The 23,301-nt window shown below is 46.8% G+C and overlaps 1 protein-coding gene across 21 annotated transcripts in view; it reads right to left on the bottom strand.

Moving 5' to 3' along the window:
• ADGRL3 (adhesion G protein-coupled receptor L3) overlaps positions 1–23,301 on the bottom strand; it is an 813,661-nt gene that overhangs the window by 319,667 nt on the left and 470,693 nt on the right. The window lies entirely within an intron of this gene.

Below are 23,301 nucleotides of genomic sequence, written 5' to 3'. Positions count from 1 at the left end.
GGCTTCCTGCATTAGTTAGCGGCCGCTCATGTGCACAGCTTAGAGGAAACACTGAATTCTCAGGGAAGCTCACATCGACTACCCCTTCTCGTTTTCACCCTCTCGACATCCCTGAGAGGAAGAACGTAAGAAGAAGCTATGTTGGATCAGGCCAATGGCCCATCTAGTCCAACACATTGTGTCACACGGTGGCCAAAAAACCAGGTGCCATCACGAGGTCCGTCAGTGGAGCCAGGACACTAGAAGCCCTCCCACTGTTGCTCCCCCAAGCACCAAGACTACAGAGCATCACTGCCCCAGACAGAGAGTTCTAACTATACGCTGTGGCTAATAGATACTGATGGACCTCTGCTCCATATGTTTATCCATATAACTTACAAGGCTAGCCTACAACAGAGTGATTGGCCCAAGGTCACCTGGTGAGCTTCAATACCAAGTGAGGATTTGAACCCGAGACTCCATGATCCTAGTCTACCATTCCAAGAAGAACAGAGAGACAAAGCATGAGAAGTGGGAAGAAACAAAAGAAGGTAGGAGACAAGGAGAAAAAGAGAAAGGAAGAAAAACGTGGGATTTATGTTCAAAAATAAAAACAATCCAACAGTTGCAAATTCCCAGTATGACAAGGCTGAATTCTAACCACATCCAGCAGCTACATTCACAAGCATTTGCTTCCTAATAAAAGATTCTGCAATGTATTTACATTTAACATAAATGTGTTCACTAGGGGACTTATTAATGACAGTCCAATAAAGGTATTATAGTTGCAAAAAAACACCGCGTTCTCCTTTGGATCACTGACAGATGGTTGGAAGTTGTTGCAATAAGTAGTCATTTTCGTCGGCACGCAAGCTGTCTAAGAAGTCTCAGCGCCACTGTAAAGATGCTTATTCGGTTTGAATACATAATTTCCCCAATGAGCTAAAGAGCGAGCGAGAGAGAGAGAGGTGTAGGCAGAAACTTATTTATATTAAAAATATGCAGTTATCATTCACCTGTTTTCCATAACAATTTACACGGCCGTTAATCTCTTTTCTATATGGGGGAAAATTAATGATACGTAGCTGATGACAACGGTTAGAGTAACCTTCCCTTTTCAAATAATATTTGCGTGGTAATAAAAAAAGCAGTTGCTCCCTCTTGCGAGGCGCATTGCAAGTAATTAATATCGTTCCCCATCGACGTCGTCGTGTTGTTGTTGCTGCGAGCGATTCTCTCCCCCCCACTCCAAAACACCGCCCAGAGCAGAGACCTGCTGCCACTTCCACTTGGATTCTTTATAATGACTTTGAGGAGTATCCCCCCCCCTCCCCAACTCACCCCACTGGCATAAGCCGTACACCGAAAACAGCTCTTCAGGGGGATAATACATTCATAATGCATTGGGAAAATAATGTCTGCAAGTAATCCGCTATAATTTCATCCTCCGCCGTGTGGCTGCTTTCAAAACGAACAGCAAGAGGCAGGGGTGACGGCGATATGCTAGTTCTTTGTTATCCAGACATCAAATCCAGGGCTTTTTTTGTAGCAGGAACTCCTTTACATATTAGGCCACACACCCCTGATGAAGCCAATACTCCAAAAGCTTACAGTAGGACCTGTAAGAAGAGCCCTGTAAGCTCTTGGGGGATTGGCTACATCAGGGGTGCGTGGCCTAATATGCAAAGGAGCTCCTGCTACAAAAAAAAAAAAAAAAAAAAGCCCTGCCACTCGGAAGTTCGAATTCCAAGCTTTGTAGACCGAGCGGTAAAACTGGACCATCCAAATGATCAGCTAGTAGTCTTGGAGAGCCAGTTTGGTGTAGTGGTGAATTGTGCAGACTCTTATCTGGGAGAACTGAGTTTGATTCCCCACTCCTCCACCTGCACCTGCTGGAATAGCCCTGGGTCAGTCATAGCTCTGGCAGAGGTTATCTTTGAAAGGGCAGCTGTTGTGAGAGTCCTCTCAGCCCCACCCACCTCACAGGGTGTCTGTTGTGAGAGAGGAAGGTAAAGGAGATTGTGAGCTGCTCTGAGACTCTGAGATTCGGATTGGTGGGCGGGATATAAATCCAATGTCTTCCAATGTCTTCTTCAGTCTTCTCTATTGTTTCCATTATCTATTTATTAAAACCTTTATATCTCGTCTTTACTTCTAGTTCAAGGCATCTTACAGTGGTAGTTAAAAACATGTCCAGGTAAAAGCAAAATTAAAATAGCAAACTCTAGATCCCCCCCACCCCAAAAAAGATGCCTGCTGTTTAGCCCCTCTCAGCAGCTCTGACGAAGAGGCAGGCCTTGCCGTGCCCCCTGAAGATCTCCAAGGAGTCTCCCCCCTTCAGCTCTTCAAGGACCCCATTCCACAGATGGAAAAAGCCTGAGCTCTGGTCAGTACCATCTAGAGCAGGGGTATCAAACTCACCTGTTACCAGGGCTGGATCTGACATAAAAGTCACTTTGTTGGGCTGGGTCATGTGCGCCATAGAACATAATATCTGGTGGTGGAGATACAAACTTTATAAAGGACAGCAACCGGTAAGTTCCAAGTTGGTGTGTCATCACTGCAAGACCCCATGGGCTGGAAGGGCAGTACCAAGGCTTTTTTTTGTAGCAGGAACTCCTCTGCATATTAGGCCACGCATCCCTAATGTAGCCAATCTTCCTGGAGTTTGCAGTAGGAAGAGCCCGGTAAGTTCTTGGAAGATTGGCTACATCAGGGGCGTGTGTAATCAGGGGCTATTGTAATATGTAAAGGAGTTTCTGCTACAAAAAAGTCCTGGGCGGTATAGAGAAAAACCCACGTGGGTGGACTGAAGAGCCAGTAGTAGAGTGCTGGGCAGACACTCCCATGCCCCAACAGAAGATTGTCTGCATCCCACATGTGCAAACACTGATCCTTGCAGAGAGGCATGAACGCAGCTGCGGTGGCTTCCAACTTACCAGTCCCTGAAGTGAAAAGGTTCTGCTTGACTACTGCAGACAAGGTTGTCCACTATTTTGAAGACCCTATAGAAGTGGCTTCACCCACCCATCCCTGAGCAGCCTCTTGTTCCCTCCCTTGCACCAGTTTCTCACCGGCCGCATAACAGCCTTGAATAGGCTGGTTCTGGTCCTTCGGCCTTACGTTTGACATCCCTGACCTAAGGTGGTGCCCTTATGAGCAGGTGTCAGGAGTTAACAAAACTGGGTGCCGCAACTGCAGTAGCGTCACAGCATCTGAGTGGCTAGTGGGGTGATGATCTCACTTGGGCTTTGCCTGTCCTTTAAGTGGTCACTCAAGTGCCAGTCAAAAGCACCCACTGGGAGAGTCTGTGAGCTGGAAAAACATAATGTGTGTTATGCCAACACTGTTACACCACTTCCAGCCCAAACCTGGAAGTGACATCATTAACTTGATGTCACTTCCAGGTTTGTACCAGAAGCAATGTAATGGCACCAGTGCGACACTGATCTTTCCTTTATTTTTTCTCTCGTGGCCCTACCGAGTGGAGGCAGGGGGTCAGGGGCTGCCAATAGGCCAGTAGTGGGAGCTGGGTTATCCACTACTTCATTCTGATTTGAATGTTAGTTTAGAAGCATCTGGAATTCACTGCCACAGGAGGTGGTGGCAGCTACAAGCACAGACAGCTTCAAGAGGGGAGTGGATAAGCATATGGAGCAGAGGTCCATCAGTGGCTATTAGCCACAGCTTATTGTTGGAACTCTCTGTCTGGGGCAAGTGATGCTCTGTATTCTTGTGCTTGGGAGGGGCACAGTGGAAGGGCTTCTAGCCCCACTGGTGGACCTATTGATGGCACTTGGGGGGTTTTGGGCCACTGCGTGACACAGTGTTGGACTGGATGGGCCGTTGGCTTGATCCAACATGGCTTCTCTTATGTTGTCACAGGCCTAGGGCTTGCTTCAGACGGATCCCTCTGTCTGAAGTAAGCAGTGTCCTTGGAGTTGTGAAGGCCACTTAACCTTAAAACTTGATTCTTCTTCTTGGTTAATTAAACTTTGCCAGGACAAATTGAGAACACCTCTGACAAGCATAATTAATACCTCCATGGTTCAGGGTCATTTTCTGAGGGAATTAAAACAGGCGATTGTTTGCCTTTATTGGAAAGGCCTTCGCCGGGGGGAAAAAAAAGGCCTGGTAAACAGTTCACCTGCCTTTGGGGGGGAGGGTGAGCAGCACAGTGGTTGCATGAGAGAGACTTCAGTCATATCTGGATGAGGATTCTTCTCTCAACCATTTTCAGTCTGATTCCTGACCTGGTTATGGGACAGACACATAGTAGTAGCGGTGGAAGATCTCTGGCTGAAAATGGATAGGGGCCAGTGCCGGATTAAACCCTGCGGAGGCCCCTTAGGCAGTCGAAATCTTAAGGGGCTCCTCACAAATTATCTCAGAGTCTGAGCACCTGCCCCCCCCCCCCCATGGCCCCTGCTGCAGCCTGCAGGCACCTTCTTAAAAGCCCCTTTCACTAAGCTGCAGGGGAGAGGCAGAGAGAGGAAAACTTGGCGACGACGGCAGCAGCAGCTGCACCAGGCAAGTCAGGCAGAGAACGGCTCAGTTGCTGGCTGCTCGTGCAGGCTGGGAGGGCCACAAGCGGCGGGGGGGGGGAATAGGGGGGAAGACAGCCCAGGGCCCCTAAAGGCATGAGGGCCCATAGGCCAGTGTCTACTTGGCCTAATTGTAAATCCAGCTCCGATAGGGGCAGCTTGTTCCTTTTAGATGAAGCTCTCAACAGACTTCATGAATAACTCTTGCCAACTCATTTCGAGCAAGGATTTGGGTGTTTGACAGCACCTTCTGCAGGTTTCAGGTTTGTTTGTTTTCTTTTCAGATCAAAGGCAGCGAGTTTCCCTGAGATTAGGATTTAATATATTGGGAATGATCTTGTGGTGTTCCCTGTGGTTATTTGCTCCCCCCTGCGCTTTTTAATATTTCTATGAGACCCTGAAATGAGATCATCGAGAACTTTGGCGTCCTCAGTGTGCTGCTTTCACGCAGGTACGTATGTCTTCATTTCTGGGCACAATTCTTGTAAGAATGCGATACAAGGACACTGAATTCTCAACCCCACATCTAACATGCAACATCAGCTACAGGGATAAGGAGGCATCTGCAAGGGAGAAACGGAGCTTGTTTGTGTGAGGGTATGTATGCATGGCCCTTGTTCCACCTGCCAGTTCTCCCTTAACATCCCTTCCCACCACCCACCTTCCCACTTCCTCCAGCTAATTTATTTCTGGTTTTGGAAGTGGCTGGGGGGGGGGGGGGACCAGGCAAAAGTGTGATGGTGAAGAGGAACTGTGAAGTATCAGTGTCTGCTACACACCCTCCTGAAGAAGGATGTTATGGTCTTGACGAGGAGTGACCAATCTGTGGCGCGGGAGACTCATGTGGCTCTTTCACACAGATTGTGTGGCTCTTGAAGTCCCCACTGTCCCTTTGGCCACCTTGGAGAAGGCATTTCTCTTTTTAAGTCATATCTCCAAGCCAAGCCAGCCGGGGCATGGAGAATGCATGTAAAGTTAAAGTAGCTTTCTTTCCATCTCCCTCCCCATCTATTTTCCTTCCTTCCTTCCTTCCTTCCTTCCTTCCTTCCTTCCTTCCTTCCTTCCTTCCTTCCTTCCTTCCTTCGATATGTATTCTATGTGGCTGTGGTTCTGACATTAAGCGAGTTTGGCCACCACCACCCCCCGTCCTCCCGGTCTTGACTAATGGGCAGGTTCATGTGGAAAAAGCAGTTCTTTAGAGCCTTGGACTGCTTAGGCCTTTAAAAGGTAAAAGCAGGACTTTGAACTGAGCCCAGAAACAAGATGGAGGTGATATGATCATTGCATTGGTTGAAGTTTCTGAACACTTCTCAAAGGCATTCTTGCACATAAACACATGACAGTAATCTAGCCTGGATGTTACTACTACATGTATGAGTAAGGCAGGGTTATCTCCTTCTAAGAAGGGATGCAATTGGAGCATCAGTCACCCCTACGTGAACAATCCTTGTTAAATAGATCATAGCAGGCATCTGAAGGCACTTTGGGCTATAAATGCCACTTGCATATCCACAACAACAGCCCTCAATCTACAAGCACCATCAAGTGAAACATCAGTTCTTTGAAGAGGAGCGTAATTGCATCTTAGGTTGCGTTCAGACGGGCAATTTGGTCTGACACAGCCATCCCCACCCCTGGATTTAAAGGTGCGTTTACACATGCACATCTGGACCCCGAGCCAGAAGCGCACTCACCTCATCTCCCGCCACCTCAACTCTGCCTCAAAAAGCCACCGACTACTTGGCAAACAACCCCGTAAAAAGCCCGCCAAGAAAATATTGTTATGTGATGTCACACAGCAGGGCCTAGCAGGATCTTCTACTGGCGGCCACCACTCTGGTAAGGGTCTGTATGGAGGGCCCAGAGCACCCAACCACCCTTGTCTTCCTTATTAATAAATACCTCCTAATTGTGACCAAGGAGACGTGAGAACCCAGGAGGTAGAACAACAAAAAGAAGTTTATTATTAGTGCTCCAAAACAATAAGCGGGTGACAAAGATTTAGTGCTAAAGTGAATATAAAAACAGTAAAGGTTGGTGCAAAGAAATAAAAAGCCCTGACGTGTTTAACTATACAGTCCCTACTCTAATAACCAACATTCACGCCCTTGCCACCTAATCAGAGGGACCGAGGGGATGCTGGGAAATGTAGGCTTCCCTGGGGCCTGCAGGCCTTTCTAGGCCCAGGATCATGACATGTGACGTCAATCCACGGGCAGCAACAACTCGGTGCTTGCACAGGGGACTACCTTTACCTTTCTGCTTCCCAGTGGCAAACTGCTGAAGGGCTTGCATTTCTGGGTTGTCTGAACAGTCAAGGAGCACCAGACAACTGCCTTCCAAGCGCACAAGTGGTATGATCGCTCCTCAGGTCATGCCCAGTCCATGCCTCCCTTGGCAGCCGGGTGTGTGCCATCTGCTTGTGGCAGTGTGCGTCAAACTGTGCTGGCTTTTTTAAAAGCTGAGAGGCTACTGCCGTGAGCTGCCTGTCTGAACCCACCCTGAAAGAGGGCAAAAGTACTTTTGATAACCTCACCTTGCCTAGGTTAAGCCTTAGTTTCTTCTCTCTTGTCCAGTTTACAATGCAAATTTCTCCTTGTTTGTAATGCCCATTTTTCCTGTGATGCCGGGAACCCTCTGAGATTATTGATCTGTTTGCACTCCAAAAAGAGACCTATTTTGAGTCCCTGTGCTGTTTTTGCATCTGTGCAGTCAGCGGCATCTCCCATTTGTCACTTCCTGCACCTGGCCCTAGCTGCTGCTGGCATATTATCCACACAACGTCCTTGATTGTCCGTTATGTACTGAGAAACTACTCGAGCCTGGATGATACCACCCCTGAATGCCTCAGCTTGCAAGGAACCACTGTTGTGTATGTGGACTAATGCTAATATTACCAGTGTTCCTGTCTGGCTTATCGGAGCCTTTAGCCTGAGCTTGGGGTCTAGGGAACAATGGGTCATAGGATCTAAATCCCTGCCACCCTGCCTCAATCACAGATTCCCTGCTGGTTTAAATGATCCAATGGCATCCTAGCACAGGAACATTGAACTGTATACAGTTGGCCCCGTTGGCCCATTAAGGCAGTCTTATAGCTTACTCGTTACCATGCTGTAACTCAATAAAGAGCTTTGATCACCGCAACCTTGACTCCTCCATGCACTGAACCCACTATATCAGGAGTGGCCAACGGTAGCTCTCCAGATGTTTTTTTTGCCTACAACTCCCATCAGCCCCAGCCATTGGCCATGCTGGCTAGGGCTGATGGGAGCTGTAGGCAAAAAACCATCTGGAGAGCTACTGTTGGCCACCCCTGCACTATATTATACCCACCTACTGGAACTGGGCTGCTGCCCTTCACAAAGGGCAGGCAGAAGGATATCATGGTTGATACCACAGTGGATGGTAGTGAATGTCACTGACAGGACAATGAGAATCAACAGAAAGAACCTCCCTCTCTTGCAGACACCCAATCATCCACCAGGGTGACTAATACCATCTTCATTTCAAAACTTGGGATTGGAGAAGACCAGGACTTTTTTTGTAGCAGGAACTCCTTTGCATATTAGGCCACACACCCCTGATGTAGCCAATCCTCCAAGAGCTTACAGGGCTCTTCGTCCAGGGCCTACTGTAAGCTCTTGGAGGACTGGCTACATCAGGGGTGTGTGGCCTAATAGGCAAAGGAGTCCCTGCTACAGAAAAAAAGCCTGGCTAAGCACCACTGTCCCAGACATCTCTGTTATGGCTAAAGGGCAAACGCAATTTCTTACATCTTCATTATCCCCACGGACGTAACAGCAGCTCAACTAAAGGCCTGGGGGAAGAGGTCTGTCTGAAAGGCCCCGCGGAACAGGAACAGGTCCTGCAGGGTCCAGGTCTCCAGCAGCAGCTCATTCCACCAGGCAGGGGTCACAGCCAAAAAGGCCCTGGCCCTACTCGAGGCCAGTCAGATGTCTCTGGGGCCAGAACCACCAGAAGATGTTGAGTGGCTGATCTTAAGGACCGATGGGGTTCGTATGCGGAGAGGTGGTCCTAAAGGTATGCTGGCCCCTGGCCATATAGGGCTTTAAAGGTAAGGCTCACTTAGGCAAGGGCTGGGCATACAGGAGGTATACGCCTCTCCAAGATACCTGTCCCTGTTCTCAGGCTGCTATCACTCAGCTTCATGCAGGTAGCATGGACAAAATTTATTTATTTATATAGTAGGCTTATATTCCAGCCTTTTCCATCACGCGCTCAGGGTGGATCACAACATGAACTGAACAACAATAAAAAACCCTACCATTTAAATCTATAAACAATACAAAAAAATTAACAAATCAAAACAAAAGAACAATGAAACAAATAAGGTGCATCGTCAGGAGGGAAGGGGACATTTCACAGGATACAGCAGTTTTCGGTCCAAGACAAAATGACGGTGATGATAAATAGGATAGCATCATAGTCTGTAAAGCATGATGTCCCGACAAGGGAGGCTAACTGATGGAATAGTTGCTGGAATAGGACGCCCGCTGCTTCCACCAAAGGCCCAGCGGAATAGCTCCATCTTACAGGCCCTACAAAATGATAGTAATGATAGTAGGAGGGCCCGGATCTCCATAGGGAGCTGAATCCACCAGGCAGGAGCCAGAGCCAAGAAGGCCCCGGCAAAATGAACATCCTTCGGGCCAGGGGTGGTCAGGAGGTGTTGTGTAGCAGACTGCAACAAGCTCCAGGGTGCGTATGGGGAAAGGCGATCACATTCTGGCTGTGGTCACACACACCAAATGATGCACTTTCAATCCACTTTCGATGCACCTTCCAACTGGATTTTACTGTTTGGAAAGGAAAGGTCCCCTGTGCAAGCACCAGTCGTTTCCAACTCTGGGGTGACACTGCTTTCACAACGTTTTCACAGCAGACTGTACCCAAACTCTAGTTCAAGTCTATGCCATTGCATGTAATTGAACACATGAAGGTTCCTTGTACTGAATTAGATGCTGAGCCCATCAAGGTCAGTATTGTCTCCGCAGACCGCAGCAGCTCTCCAGAATTTCCAGGTTTTTCACATTACCAGCTGCTTGATCCATTCTAACTTAGGAGATGCCAGAGATTGAACTTGGCACCTTCTGCATGCCAAGCAGATGCTCTGCCACTGAGCCACAGCTGCTTCCCTACCTAAAAAGTCCTTGTTACATAGACCATGGTGGGCATCTGAAGGCTGTATCTGTTCACCATGGGACAAGAATGGAAAAAAACCACCCCTTATTTATTAATGATATACCCCACACTCCTCAGTCAAAACTGTTTACAAACTACAAGATATTGTGCATAACGAACACCTAAATATACATTAAGAATCAGCCACTAATATTTTCAAATCAGCAGAAACAACCAAAAAGGTACAAAATCACCCAAATGCAGGGGTGGAATTCTAGCAGGAGCTGCTTTGCATATTAGGCCACACATCCCTGATGTAGCCAATCCTCCAAGAGCTTACAAAAAAAGAGCCGTGTAAGCTCTTGGAGGATTGGCTGCATCAGGGGTGTGTGGCCTAATATGGAAAGGAGCTCCTGCTAGAATTCCACTCCTGCCCAAATGCCTAAAAATAGATAGGTCTTCTCAGGGGTCATTTTGTAGAAAAATAGGTGGTGGAGCTCATCCAGGGATTGTTATGCAGCTGCACCTACTATTCAATGGACAAGGTGGGAAGGAGGAGGGGGAACTCTCAGAAAGGTTCAGGAGCTGTGCTCCTGTGAGCTCCCAGGCCTGGGTCTTCTGGTGCCAAAATTTTATAAAGCTTAGTATCCAGCTCACAGATTTGGGGAAGGCATTTCATAATTGAGGACCCACTACTGAAATGTCCTTTCTTTTTGTTAACACTTATTCTACCATTGATAATCAACGAAGGACTGAGTCTCAGATGAAGAGTTTTAACTCATATCTACAGGATGAGACAATCTCTGAGGTCCCCTGATCCCGAGCCGTTCGGGTTTTAAAGGCAATAACCTGGTCTTTGCATTGTGCTCACAAGCCAATAGGCAGCCAGTGTAGTAGTTGTCAGACTGGCATAATGTGATTCTATAAATGCCAGTCAGCAATCGGGCTGCCGACTTTTGCTCTAATTGAATCTTCTGGCCCATTTTCAAAGGCAGCCCCATGTAGAGTACATTGCGGTAATCTAACATAGATGTGATCAGAGCATGGTGAACGGTTGCCAGATCTTGTTTTTTCAAGGCAGGGTCTCTGTTGGCGTGCCAAGCAAAGCTGGTAAAAGATGCCACGTACCGCAAATGCAAATCTGCGCTTTGATCTGCTGACCCCGGTCTCTCAGCACTCCCAAATGGCTAACCTCCTGATTCAGGGGAGATGCAACCATATCTAGTACAGGCTGACTGCTCCGTCCCTGATCAGCGGCTCCATTTCTAACAATACTCCAGTCTTGTCTGAGAAAGCCTGGAGCAGGTCACCTGTCGCCTATTAGAGCAGAGGGCCTAAAAATGTGTCACAGGGCGACACATTTGAACTGTCCACAAACCAAGAGGTTTCACAACTACGTTCTTTAAAGTGGCTGGTGCCATCTTGTCCATTAATGAAACATTTGCAATTGTCTGAACCCATCCCAACAATTCCAGCAACAGAAGAGCCAGCTTGGCGCAGTGGTTAAGTGCACGGACTCTTATCTGGGAGAACTGGGTTTGATTCCCCACTCTTCCGCTTGCAGCTGCTGGAATGGCCTTGGGTCAGCCATAGCTCTCTCACAGTTGCCCTTGAAAGGGCAGATTTGGGGACAGCTCTCTCTGTCTGTTGTGGGTGTGGGGAGGTAAAGGAGACTTTAGGCCGCTCTGAGACTCTGAGATTCAGCATATAGGGTGGGGTATAAACCCAGTATCATCATCGTCGTCATCATTATCATCATCAGTTAAAGCAGGGGTCACACTTTTTCAGCCTGTGGGGACCTTTGGAAGTCTGACATACTGTGTTGAGCCCAACCAGGGATGAAATTCTAGCAGGAGCTCCTTTGCCTATTAGGACACACACCCCTGATGTAGCCAATCCTCCAAGAGCTTACAAGGCTCTTTTTTTGTAAGCTCTTGCAGGATTGGAGACATCAGGGGTGTGTGGCCTAATAGGCAAAGGAGCTCCTGCTAGAATTCCACTCATGGGTCCAACTATGAAATGGGAGCTATGTGAGGGGGAGCCACGCACACAGTAGAAGACCAAGTCTAGGGGACAAAAAGGGTAATTAAATAAAAAAAACGGGAAAGAGGAATGAGAGAGAATAAAACCAACATGGTTGGGGCTGCAGCTGAAACAACACTCCACCAATCAGATCTCCAGGAGCTAATCAGAAACCTTGCTGGGCAAAAGCCCCACACGGACCCACCCATTCTTAAAAAATACTTGGCAAATACCAGGAAAGATGCTGGTGGGTGTTACGCCACCCATGAATACCATGTCGGGGATCCCTGAAGAAGATGAAACTATGGGTAAGGGCCAAGTATGGATGAAGAAGGCCGAAGACCTACCCCCAAACGGCTTGCCCGAGTCAATAACCGCAATATAATTTACTATTATTTACTATCAAAACACCAGCTGAGTCCTCCCACTGGGATCACGAGCAGAACAACTAGACAATGTGAAAGTACTTTTCCTTTTACTGAGAGCTCATCCACCTCTAAGCAGATCTTAGTAAGTACCCTTTCTCTCACCCTTGTTCTCATTAAACCACAATCCTAATAAAAGACTAAGTCATTCAGTAAATAATGACAGAACGAGCTATGTACCAAAGTGATGTTCCAGAACCCCTGGATTTACTCAGCAGTAAAGCCTAGCCTGATCTCATCGGATCTCAGAAGCTAAACCAGGGTTGGCCCTGGTTAGTACTGGGATAGGAGCAAGGCTTTTTTTGGTAGCAGGAACTCCTTTGCATATTAGGCCACACCCTCCTGATGTAGCCAATCTTCTTACAGGGCTTACTGTAAGCTCTTGGAGGCTTGGCTACATCAGGGGGTGTAGCCTAATATGCAAAGAAGTTCTTGCTACCAAAAAAAATGCCCTGGATAGGAGACCACCAAAGACGCTCAGGGTCGCTTCACAACACTCTGTGTTGCAGGCAATGGCAACCCACTTTTATTTGTTTCTTGCCTTGGGGTTGTGAGTTGACGGCACATTCCACCACCAACCAGAGGCTGACTTATTTCAGACCTAGTTGTGGTTGCATTCATCCACATCAAAAGCAAGTCAAGGGTTAGGAGGAATGACGCGGGAGTTTGGCTCCCTGGTGAAATTTCTGAGGGAAAAGTTCTCTCTCCCTCTCTCTCTCTGTGAAGGACAGTTGTATGAGATAGATAAGATTGCTGAGGAGGAGGAACAGAGAGATTTATAAGGAGACATTTTGTAGAAGGTGCATTCTGTGCAGAGAACAAAACAGCGCCATGAGGAGTCTAAGATAGAGCTTTTAGCTTCTGTGGATCTACAGCAGTGGCACCACAGAGAGGTAGCCAAGTAGCAAGAAAGACTATATGTGAGAGAGACTTTAAGAAGACATCAGAGAGGGAGAGGTTGGGAGGGAGGGGGAGAGAGATAGATAGAGGAGGAGGAGGAGAAACAGAAGATACATATTAGATTTATACCCTGACTTTGATTCTCAAGAGCAGCTTACAATCTTCTTTACCCTTCTCCCCCATGACAGACACCCTGTGAAGTAGTTGGGGCTGAGAGAGCTCTGACAGAAACTGCTCTTGAGAGGAACAGCTCTGAGTGAACTACGACTGGCCCAAGATCACCCAGCTGATGCATGTGCAGAAGTGGGGAAGCAAACCCAGATTTGAGTCTGTGCACTTAACCACTATATCAAACTGGCTCTCAGAGAGAGAGAGAGAGAGAGAGAGAGAGAGAGAGACTCTGAGGCTCAATCCTAAGGATACTTCCCTGGGAGAATCCCCACTGAATTACATGAGATTTCTGAGTAGCTTTTATTTGAGTGTTTCAACATGCAGCCTTTCCTTGATCTGGATGGGCCAGGCCAGCTCTCAGAATTCAAGCAGTGTCAGCCCTGATTAGTACTTGGACGGCGGACCATCAAGGGAGTCCCAGATTGCTACACCGAGGCAGGTAAAGGCAAGCCACATCCATTTGTCTCCTTCCTTGTGGGGTTAAAAACATAAGAGAAGCCATAACGGCTGAAGTGGGTGAAGGAAAGTGGATGTCATATAATCAGCTATTAAAAATACAAGGCGGCAAAATAGAGCGGAAAACTGCGAAAGAGTTGAATAATAAATATGACTGGTTTCAAATGCAACAAATAAAGAGTTTGGTGGAAAAAGACATTAAAACTGAAGGAAAGAACAAACAGAAATGGAAATAGTTCTGCTTGGAGATAATGAAAAATTAATTTCAAAACTATATAAACTGCTTTTGAAATGGCCTACAGAAGATGAAGTAGTGAAATCTCAAATGATTAAATGGTCAATTAATGTAAATAAAGAAATACAGATGGAAACTTGGGAATATCTTTGGAAGAATTCTATAAAGCTTTCAACATGTCATAGTATTAAAGAGAACTGTTTTAAAATGATGTATAGATGGTATATAACTCCTAAAAAGTTGGCAAAGATGAACAGTAAGATGCCAGATAGATGTTGGAAGTGTAAAAAACATGAAGGTTCTTTTTACTATATGTGGTGGACTTGTGAACGAGCAAAAAGTATTGGCAGATGATTCAACAAGAAATATCTAGGATCTTGGGATATGAAATCAAGAAAGTTGCAGAGACTTTTCTGTTGGGATTATATATGGAAAAATTTCCAAAAGAAGATAGAACTATAATTTGGTACTTGCTCTCAGCTGCTAGGACATTGTATGCGCAGTTGTTGAAGCAAGAAAGAATACCAGAGAAATGGGATTGGATTATAAAAGTTATAACTTGGAGTGAAATGGACAAATTGACAAGAATTTTAAAAGACTATTATCTAGAAACTTTTAAGTTGGAGTGGAAGAAGTTTAGAAGTTATATAGAAAAAGAGTGGAAAATAAAAGGACATTGGACAATTTTTGATAATGATTAAGTTTTAAAAGAAAGAAAAATAGAAATTTTTGTTTTATTAGTTAAGGGTACCTTTAAATATTAGTATTTTTAAGTATACAGCACCAGCGGGGGTCAAGTAATGGGGGGAGGAGGGGTTAGAAAAGTAATATATGGGATAGATAAAAAGAAGTAATTAATAATGCAAGAATTGATTGTTAACATATGTTACTGGAATAAAATTGTTTTAACACGAAAACATAAGAGAAGCCATGTTGGATTAGGTCAATGGCCCATCCAGTCCAACACTCTGTGTCACACAGTGGACAAAACTCAAGTGCCACCAGGAGGTCCACTGGCGGGGCCAGAACTCCAGAAGCCCTTCCACTGTTGCCCCCAAGCACCAAGAATACAGAGCATCACTGGCCCAGACAGAGTGTTCCGTTCCATCTATATACCTTGTGGCTAACAGCCACTCATGGACCTTTGCTCTATATGTTTATCCAATCCCCCTTTTTAAGCTGTCAATGCCTGTAGCCACCACCAGTTCCTGCGACAGTGAATTCCATGTGTTCACTCTTTGGATGAAGAAGTACTTTGTGTTATCTCTTTTAAGTCTACTGCTCATCAAAGTTCACTGAGTTCTCTCTCACAAATTGCCATACATTGGTTGCAACTTGATTGCATTTTCTACCCACCACAGCCACCACCTTCTGTAGTCTTATTTTGGCTTCCCACCTCTCTGTTGAATAAACCCTATTTGCATTTTAAAGTTCTATTAGACCAGGGGTGGCCAAACTTGCTTAATGCAGGAGCCACACAGAATTACATCAGATGTTTGAGAGCCACAAGACAAAAAGGCAGGCAGGCAAATAGATGGGGGAGGGGTGGAAAGAAAGCAACTTTAACTTAAAAATGCATTCTCCAAGCCACTGGGGCTGGCTTGGCGAAGTGATTTAAAAAGACAAATGCCTTCTCCAAGCTGGCCAACAGGGGGCAGTGGGGGCTTTGAGAGCCACACAATATTCGTGAAAGAGCCACATGTGGCTCCTGAGCCAGTCTGACCACCCCTGTATTAGATAGTCTGAGGATTTGTACTGAAATTGTATTGGCTCTTTTGTTTGCATTCTGGCAATTCCCACGCTGGCTAAAGCAGAGGGCTGGAGACACCACCACTGTCTCCCTTTTCACCGCTCTCCTAACCAGCCTATGCCCCACAATTTTTGGCACCAACTTCAATTGGTGGGAGAAACTGCTGGAGTTACATTTAGAGGCACCACTGGGATCGCTCTGAGTTTTGCTTATATACCCACTGGATCTCTTTGCACAGTATCTGCACAACTTTTCCTCGATGCCAATGTGTGCGTCAGCGCTATTTACTCATGCGAGGCTTGCAGCTGAGCCTGGACTCATAAGCAGTTCTCCTTTTTTTCTGATTCAGCTACAGTTCATATTCCTTGCTGATGTGGGAAACACTTTTTTTGGCTCTGCTCCAGTTTACACAGTAATAAAACTTAAAAGGTGAGGCAAGAGCTCTGCTTATTCTTGCTGAGGCAGATTTACCAGGTCTTTGGGGAAGCTGGAAAAACCATCTGGAAAAGGGAACTCGGATCAGTTGGGCCTCTTTTGCTGCCAGGAATATGAGTGCCAAGTCTTTACATTAGGGCTTTTTTCTTTTTAAAAATCTTTTTAAATAAAAGAACGGTTAACTGTCAAATCAGTGGCAGAAAAGCAAATGGTCAGAGAAGAGGAGGAGGAGATTGGATTTATACCCTGCCCTTCACTTGGAGTCTCAGAGTGGCTAACAGTCTCCTTCCCTTCCTCTCCCCACAACAGACACCCTGTGAGGGAGGTGGGGCTGAGAGAGCTCTGAGAAAACTGCTCTTGAGAGAACAGCTCTGAGAGAACTGTGGCTGACCCAAGGTCACTCCAGCAGCTGCATGTGGAGGAGTGGGGAATCAAACTGGGTCCTCCCAGATAAGAGTCTGTGCGCTTAACCACTACACCAAACTGGCTCTCTCTTGAGTCCAGTAAAATCGTGGAGAGGAACAGGGCTTTTTAAAAGCAGGAACGCACAGGAACGCAGTTCCAGCTGGCTTGTTGTCAGGGGTGTGTGGCTTAATATGCAAATGAGTTCTGCAAAAAGCCCTGTGCAAAACAAGGGCGACATCAGGGTGTGTGGTCTAATATGCAAATGAGTTCCTGCAGCCCTGGAGAGGAACAAGAGTTCCGGGGTGTATGTTTTCGAGAGACAAAGCTACCTTTATCAAACATGGTAGAATAGAAAAGGAGATGAGTCTTTTTAACCTGGGCAAAGGAGATAAGTGTATTGCAAAGAATGTTTGGAATGAATGCAAAGGTGCAATATAGAAGTCCACTTCATAGTTGGAAAGTTGAGTATCCTTCTACAGTACCCCCCCCCCACCTCTCCCTCTCTCCCATCCCGTTCTAATTTTAATCACACAATGCTCTTAGGTAATCAGCATGCCCGTGCCATCAGATAATAAAAGATAAAGTTCCCCGTCTGCTCTCCCATCCTGCTTTCTCTTCCTGGCTGTCCTCACCTTCTTGCATGTGAACCAGCCACCCCTGTGGGAGTTGGACAGAGGCGGCACGGTTGACTTGCTCTGGAAATGGATGGTGCTTGTAGATCAAAGATCGTTGATGGGATTCTCCCCTCGAGCACAAAAAGAAGAGATTGAGGCATTGATGATAAAACACAGAGAAGGAAAAGCGGAAAAACAGACACGGCTTTGCGTGAGATCAGCATTAAGGAGGCCAAAAGAAACAGCATGGAAATGACCCTTCCATGGCGCAACTCCTCCACGCAGAAATCTCTTGATTCTCTTCTTACTGCTGAGACCGGAGGCCTCTTAGGAAGAAGGAATCCATCATTTCTGGAGAAACTGCTGCATCCCAGCCTGAGCCCAGGAGAACAGGGTGGCCCAGAAATACACGTGGTTTGATACAGTTTGATCTTAGTTGTACTCAGGGTCGGGGGTTTTGTAGCAGGGACTCCTGTGCATATTAGGCCACACACCCCTGATGTAACCAATTCTCTAAGAGCTTTCAGGGCTCTTAGTACAGGGCCTACTGTTGTGTATGCTGACCAAAAGTATGTATTAATAGAGTTCCTGCCTGGTTCATTGGAGCCTGCAGAACGGAGCTTAAGGACTCAAGAACAATGGGGCACTAGGATCCAAATCCCTGCTGCCCTGCTCCAATCACCGGCCCCCAGCTGGTTTGAATGATCCAATGGCATCCTAGTGCGGGAACCTTGAAGTGTATATAGTTGGCCCCGTTCTCCAGTCTTCAGCCACTGCCATGCTGTACTTGATAAAAGAGCTTTGCTTGGATCACTGCTGCCTCATCTCTTCCATGCACTGAGAACCCACTATATTATACCTACTGTAAGCTCCACGAGGATTGGCTATATCAGGGGCGTGTGGCCTAATATGCAAAGGAGTTCCTGCTACAAAAAAGGCTCTGATTTGGGGGATTGAGACTGGGAAGGACAGGGACTTCAGTGGATACAATGCCATAGAGCCCCCCCTCCAATGTGTCCATTTTCCCGAGGGGAACTGATGTCTGTAGTCTGGAGGTGAGCTGCAATTCCAGGTAGGGCTGCCAAACTCCCGGTCGGGGCGGGGGTTCTCCTACCTTGGAGCTCCCCAACCTGCCAGCCTGCATGGGCTGGCAAGGGGATCCCCTCCCGACGTCGCTGGCATGATGACGTTACTTCCAAGTGTCGTCATCATGCTGGTGATGTATTTTGCCGACCGCTCTAGGAGCTTCCAGGAAAACTCTGTGGTTTTCCCGGATGCTCTATGTACCACAGCGTTTTCCTCCCAAATTGCTAGAGTGTCTGGGAAAACCATAGAATTTTCCTGGAAGCTCCTAGAGCGGCCAGCGTGCGATGTCGCAGCGCAATGACATCACTTGTGAGTGACATCATCGCCCCAAGTGCGCTATGCACCCCCACCAGAGGCCGCAGTAGACTTGGCAACCCTAATTCCGGGGGATCTCCAGGCCCTGCCTGAAGGCTGCCATTCCTACATCTCAACCATCCTGCTTTGACGGTCGACTGTATGCTGTCAAAACAATCCTCCCATACTTAACAGGTGGTGGCAGTACCCCTCGCATAGAGTATGAAGCCAGTTTTGTAACAAGTAAGGCTCTGTTGACAAACCCACCCACAAAAAGCAGGTAATGTTCCACCATGCACCGATCAAGACCACAGAATGTACAGGCACCTTTGCGGGTGTACACACCACACATTCTGCCATTGCTCTTACTGTCAGCACAAAAACTGCTCATTTGCTTTGTGGGAGAAGAGCCAGAAATGAACTCTCTTGACAGTTGGACAGGCAACGACTGGCTTGAGGACTGCCGATAACCCCAGGTTGGGGGGTTTGTTCTCAGATGTACCATTTTCCACTTTGTCTGTGGGGGATACTACTTAATTTCAGCAGGAGCACACTGTTCTAATCACTCTGGAATCTTCGGCATGTTTCTTCCCTCGTTAATGTTTCCAAGCCATTCCAATTCGACATTGGCAGCGGCGTTAATTAGTATGCTGTTTGGATTGTTCCCTCTCTGAGATCATTAATGAAGAAGTTAAACAACATTGATTTTTTTTGTGTGTGTGTGCGTCTCTGTTTATGGCCTTCCCGCTACATTTCGGCCCATGTGATTTGCTCACAGGCAGGCTAGTTTGGAGTAACAGCAGATTTTACTATAGGTATATATTCCTAGTAACTAAGTTTGAACATATGAACATATGAAGCTGCCTTCTACTGAATCAGAGCCTTGGTCCATCAAAGTCAGTATTGTCTACTCAGACTGGCAGCGGCTCTCCAGGGTCTCAAGCTGAGGTTTTTCATGCCTACTTGCCTGGACCCTTTTTGGAGATGCCAGGGATTGAACCTGGAACCTTCTACTTACCAAGAAGATGCTCTACCACTGAGCCACCGTCCCTCCCCAAGTTTGTTCGATAATGCTTTAACTTCACATGGCTGAGACTGCTTTGCCTCCAGGGGAGTTCCCAGGAAGACCACTGGCACGAGATGGTCACTGGCTGCTCCCAGTTTTGTGCTCTGATATTTGTCAAAAAGATTCAGCATAAGCTGGGGTCATTTTGTAGAAAAAGAGGTGCCAGAGGTCATTAGCACAACTCAATTGTATAACCCATTTGCATATGCCACACACCCCTGACATCACTGGGAGATGTACCAAATCATATCAGCTCAGCATCTAGCTTAAAATGCTTACTCCCATCATACTTTTTAAATCACTCTGTCCTATGTGGCCACAGTGGCATGAAGAAGATTTCCATCTGTCTGCTCTAGATGTTTTGGCTCCCCCCCCCCTCAGTTTTTGTGGGGGAAAACATTAGAAAGTTTGTCAAATCTTAGTTCAGCAAAATTATCATATGGGGTTTGAACAATGGAGCCCAGAAGCAAGATTTTTTTTTTGGGGGGGGGGGTTTAAGAAAGAAAGAGCACAATAAAATTTAGAGGCTCTGGAGCTCTGCTCCTGTAAACTCCTGCCCAAAATGAGGCCTGAGCATAAGTGAAAAGATGAAGCACTTAGAAATATACTGAAGAGGAGGCATAGAAATATTCTCAATAAAGAAAGAACCCAAAGAACATGGGAATGGTAAAGACACCCATCTTATCTTCCATACCTGGAAAGCGATATGGTCTATCATACACAGAACATACTGAGTGGACAAGCAAATGAACTTGCTAGGTCCTCTCCGGCCACCAGCAGGGGATGGGGAAGGTAGCGCTGCCATATCCAGACTGGGAAACTCCTGGGGATTTTGAAGTGGAGCTTGGGATGATAGAGACTTCAGTGGGATGCCATGCCATGGAGGTAGGGTTGCCAGGTCCGACTCAAGAAACATCTGGGGGCTTTGGGGGTAGAGCCAGGAGCTGTGACACGCATGATTGAACTCTAAAGGAAGTTCTGGCCATCACATTTAAACGGACCATGCTCCTTCTAAATGCCTTCCCTCCACTTGGAATAATGAAGAATAGGGGCACCTTCTTTGGGGGCTCATAGAACTGGGCCTCCTGGTCCAATCTTTTTGAAATTGTGGGGGGGGGGGGGGAGTTTGAGGAGAGGCCTCAGATGTTATGCTGAAAATCTGGTGCCTCTACCTAAAAAACAGCCCCTGCAGAGTCCCAGATACCCATGGATCAATTTTCCATTATACCTTATGTGAATTGGTCTCCACAGGGTATAATGGAGTGCCCAGCAGACATTTCCCTCCACTCCCCACCTGCTTTCTGATGACCCTGAAGTGGGGAGAGGGCCTCCAAACTGGGGGATCCCCTGTCCCCATCTGGGGATTGGCAACCCTACATAGAGGCCATCCTCTAAAGTATCCATTTTCTCCAAGGGAGCTAATCTCTGTAGTCTGGAAATGAGTTGTAATTCTAGAATTCCCCAGGCCTCACCTGGAAGCTGGCATCCATACAAACAACATACTATGTCTTAAAGTGTTTCAAGAGTTCAGTGATCTTTACATCAACTATGCAAGGCCGAGTCATTTTTGTGATTATCCCCACATGGCCCTTGTTTTCACAGTTACCTTCACAAATTGTGAAGAGAGAACATAAGAACATATGTTGGATCAGGCCAATGTTGGATCAGGCCAATGGCCCATCCTGTCCAACACTCTGTCACACAATGGCCAAAAAAACACCAAGTGCCATCAGGAGGTTCACAAGTGGGGCTAGAAGCCCTTCCACTTTGCCCCCCCCCCAAGCACCAAGAATACAGAATACTGCCCCAGACAGTTCCAACAATACGCTGTAGCTAATAGCCACTGAAGGACCTCTGCTCCATATTTTTATCCAACCCCCTCTTGAAGCTGGCTATGCTTGTAGCCGCCACCACCTCCCATGCTTTCAGATGTCATTACCTCTCTTTGCCTGACCTGAGGGAGATGGGACTACACTTGAGAAACCGTATCTTAGTCCTGAAAAGTGACCCTCTATTCTCAGAGAATGCAAATCCATGGCAGAGATCTCGAGGAAGGGAGACAGAACCACGTATTACAAAGAAAGTCCCAATATGGATCACGGAAACAGAGAATAAACCGAGAATAGAGAAAATATTCATACACAAATATGAGACAAAGATGATGGATGGATAATTTCCTATCACACCCACATACATATCACCTCCTTTGTTCCTCTCTAACACATGGCACGCTTCCTCCTCTTCCTCGCAAATGCAACACACACATGCCAGACTCTCTTCTTTTATTTAGTGTATTTTTATCACAGCATTCTCCAGGGAACTGAGAGCAGATCACATAGTTCACACATTCTCTGTTTTATCTTCACAAGGATCCTGTGAAACAGGTTAGGCTGACAGCAAGTGAAGCGCCCCCGGTCACCCAGGAAGTTTCTATGGCAGAAAGGTGATCCGAACCCACCTCTTCCTACTCCTAGTCCAACTGATAGGCTACACTGGTTCTCATGATCGTTCAAAGACACAGTAGCACTTTTCTCTCTTTCCTTCACAACAGCATATGCCAGGGGTGGCCAAAGGTAGCTCTCCAGATGTTTTTTGTCTACAATTCCCATCAGCCCCAGTCATTGGCCATGCTGGCTGGGGCTGATGGGAGTTGTAGGCAAAAAACATCTGGAGAGCTACCGTTGGCCACCCCTGGCATATGAGAAGCACACACAAAGCACCCTTCCCAAAGAAACGATACCACCACAGGTTTGCCAGGTTCCCCCCGGCCACTGGTGGGGGTTGGGGGTAGGGTTGCAAGATCCAGGTTGGTAGATTTTTTCGGGGGAGCCTGAAAAAGACAGGGACCTCAGTGGAGTACACTGCCATAGAATCCACCCTTCAAAGCTTCCCTTTTATCTAAGGGAACTGATCTCTGTGATCTTGAGATGAGCTGTAATTCCAGGGGATCCCCAGGTCCCACCTGGAGCCTGGCATCCCTAAATTACCACCAGTGTGTCCTATCTCTCCCTCACACACAAAGATGTGTACAACAGCACACTTAGTTTCGTTTGTCTCCAGCAGTGGAATTCTAGCAGGAGCTCCTTTGCATATTTGGCCACACACCCCTGATGTAGCCAATCCTTCAAGAGCTTACCAAAAAGAGCCTTGTAAGCTCTTGGAGGACTGGCTACATCAGGGGTGTGGGGTCTAATATGCCACCCCTGTTTGTCTCTAACCCAATTATTGCCCCTCTGCTTCCAACAGTGTGACGTCCCCCCCCCCAAAGGGTCCATGTGTCAATCCAACACTTATTGTGCTAGAACTATAGCCAGCTGGCCATAAAGATCACTGCAAAAATCACAAAGCACAACATTATGCAAAGCATGAAATAACTGTAAGCCAAATAGTGCTATAATTATTAAGCCAAAATGTGGAGCACTTTAAGAATATTGAGCTTTTCTGTAGCACTCTTGTTGCAAATTCTTTTCTTTTCTTTGTAAGGCCCCCATGCTACCATTTGTTATAATTACAGTATATTCAGCTCCCCCCCCTCATTTATAACTGGGGTCTGTGGGAAGAACAGGTTCCTTAAGGCAGTTCATAGAGGGAGGTGCAAGACGCAAACTGGAGATTTCTTGATTAGTGGCTCTTTGGTTTTAGCTATCATTAAGGGAACAGTTGGATCTGAGCTGTTGTTTTTGTTGTGCGGCATAATGGTTAGGATCTTGGTGAGGCAGTTAGATTGTATGGTAGTTACTGCATGTGAGCCAGTGTGGTGCAGCATTTAGGTTGATA

Source organism: Heteronotia binoei, chromosome 4 (assembly GCF_032191835.1).
Source record: "Heteronotia binoei isolate CCM8104 ecotype False Entrance Well chromosome 4, APGP_CSIRO_Hbin_v1, whole genome shotgun sequence".
NCBI lineage: Eukaryota > Metazoa > Chordata > Lepidosauria > Squamata > Gekkonidae > Heteronotia > Heteronotia binoei.
The sequence above is the reverse complement of the archived record's forward strand: the minus strand, read 5'-3'. Positions and strand labels throughout refer to the sequence as shown.